Here is a 2,869-nt window from a genome sequence, read left to right on the forward strand (position 1 = left end):
TAGGAATGACTAATGCTATGCATGATGGAAAAACTGAAGAGACAAATTTGATTAGGTTAAAATGTTTGGTTATATCCAGTGCATGTCACAAATCCCAGATTTTGACATTTAAAGAAATACTTTTTTTAAAATTACTAATCTTTTAAAAATTATTATTTTTTATTTATTTGGCTGTGCTGGGTCTTGGGTACGGCATGTGGAATCTTGCATTACAGCGCGTGAGCTCTTTAGCTGCGTGTGGCATGCGGGTTTATTTGCTTTGTGGCTGTGGGATTTCAGTTCCCTGACCAGGGATCAAACCTACATTTCTGGCATTGCAAGGGGCTGTCTTAACCACAGGACCAAAAGGAAAGTCCCTAAAGACTTGTATTGAAAGAGAAAATTGAGGTTTTTCTTAGACTAGAATTAGTTGCTCAGCTTTGTCTGACTCTTTGCAACCCCATGCACTGTGTAGCCCACCAAGCTCCTCTGTCCATGGGATTCTCCAGGCAAGAATACTGGAGTGGGTTGCCATTCCCTTCTCCAAGGGATCATTCTGACCCAGGGATCGAACATGGATCACCTGCATTGCAGACCAGTTCTTTACCATCTGAGCCATGCTGGCTAAATAAACTCTCTATTATTCAGAATAATATTTACAGATTTAGAACAAGGGAATAGGATTAGGAGCCTGCTCAGGGCTCTCACGTCTCCATCTGCCTCAACTGCAGAAGAAGCTGAAGGGCTGGGGCTTGGAGGTCTTCCCTAGACAGTGGCACTATTATTTGGTGGAAAATGCCCTGAATTCATTAACCACTGAGACATCTTTCTCTGCTGAATTTAACTCTGAGAAATCGGACTTCTCCGGGCCTCTCTTTCTTCATCTGTAAAATGGGCTTCTTATTGTCTTTCCTATTCGCCTAACAAGGTTGGTAGTGACACTGAGAAGCACTAGGCAGATTTAAGGTTCCAGGGGGAAACCAGTGAACCCATCTTCTGTGTGAAGTTCAGCTGCCCAAAGGCGGGGCAGTAATCTCTAGAACAGCCAGGCCTGCCCTTTAGACTACTGTGGAAACCCAGCTGCCAGATGCCCGCGACAGCCCCCGATCATGTTTTTCCCAAGGAGGAGATGGGCACCCAGCCCCGGTTTGCCTCCTGAACAGGTGGGTCCCCACCCTGAGGCTGGTCACGTTCACGCATGCTGTCCGGTTTAAGCTTCTATGTCTACCCCAGGGGGACACGCCTCCTCTGAGAGGGGAAGCAAAGAGGCTCAGAGGGCTCACAGCCCCGGACCCTGTCACACAGCTCGTGAGCCGCAGAGTCCAGATTTGCACCCAGAGCCTGTCTTAGTCTCTGGAGCTTGCCCTGCTATTCCATGCTGCCCTTGTCTCCAGGCCCTGGACGCTTTCTCCTGCCGTGTCTCTGGGGGTTTCCTTCCTCTGCCAGCCAGTCTATGATCCTGTGCATGTTGTTGGTTGATGGGGGGCATCCTGGAGGAGTGTGGGGGCTCTCAGCGCAGAGACAAGGGGTTCCCAGGACACGTGTCAGCTCACAGGCTGCGGCCCTGCATTCACGTCCCTCACTCTTGCCCTGCCTTTGGGGCTGCCTCTAGGAATAAACATTGACACCCAAGAGGTTGGGGACCATGAGAATTTTTCAGTGAAATAATTCTCCATTTACTGGTCCCAAAGATAGAAGACTCCCCTGGAGGTAAGACCAGGTGTCAGTGGGGAAAAGAAGTCGGAAGAGTGAGCCGCCTGCCTCCTGGGGGCCTCATGGACGTACACAGCCTCGGCTGTAGCAGCAGGTCCAGGCCTTCCTCCTCCTCGTTGTCCTGAGCCTGCCAGATGGCCTGGCACACAGCAGGCCCTCAGTAGGCTCCTGTTAAATGAATGAATGAGTGACGAGGGCGGTGAGTGATCTCCCAGGCCTGCCTCACTTCCTGTCCCTCTGCGCCATCCCCTGCTCCTCGGGATGCCTGCTACATCTCCTTCTCATCTCCACCTCTGCCCTCCTGACCTGTCTGAGTTGACCTCCCTCCCCTTGTCCCTCCCCATGCACCCTCCCTTCCTCCCGGTAGCCTGTTCAGTGATAAGGGTTGTTTAGCTGCCTGTGCCCAGATAATCTCCTTCCTGGCCTCTGCTGAGTTCCCCTACCCTGTGACTTGGACTAGGCTGACCGATTTGACCCAACCTTTGTCCTCCTTGCAAATAAATATATATATAAACTCTCTTAAATCCAAGCCCTTAATGTAAGGTAGCTCCCAGAGAGAGGCTTTGGGTGTCAGCTGTCCCAAGGAAGCAGAAATGAAAGACACTGTCCATGCAGTGACCCTGAGCCTCATCCAGAGAAGGAGATGCCATGGGTCCCTCCTCTGGTGGTTTCCAGGAGGCAGCCTGTCGGGCACTCTGCTCTCCTTGGTGGGAAATCTGAGTGGCAGTGTGCAGAAGAGCTTCATGGAACATGAGAGCCTGCAAAGTAACTCTTCCTGTCACTTGGCCTCCTGTACTCCTGCCTGGTTGGGCCCCTGGCTTTCTGAGAACTTCCCATGATTATCCCTGAAGGTCCCAGGGGTGCCTCGTCTGTGTCCCTGACAAGTCCCATCTGCACGGCTGTACCCTCCAGGGCTTTCCCCCGAGCAGCTCCTGTCACTTCCTGATGGGCTTGGAAGCATCCGCTTCTGCTGAGCGTGCGATTGTCAGAGGTCTTGCTGACCACCCAATGTGTGCATTCATCTCCAGCAGAACTTGAGCTCAACCTGGGTCTCCTCCTAACTCAAACCTTTATTTCTGAAATAGTTAAGAGAACATGTTAAGAGAACATAGTTAGGAGAACAGATTTAGATTGACCTGTATTTGCTGAGCACCTGTCTCCACCACTTTCATGAGTT

The sequence above is a fragment of the Ovis canadensis genome, chromosome 12 (genome assembly GCF_042477335.2).
Source record: "Ovis canadensis isolate MfBH-ARS-UI-01 breed Bighorn chromosome 12, ARS-UI_OviCan_v2, whole genome shotgun sequence".
NCBI classification, from domain to species: Eukaryota; Metazoa; Chordata; class Mammalia; order Artiodactyla; family Bovidae; genus Ovis; species Ovis canadensis.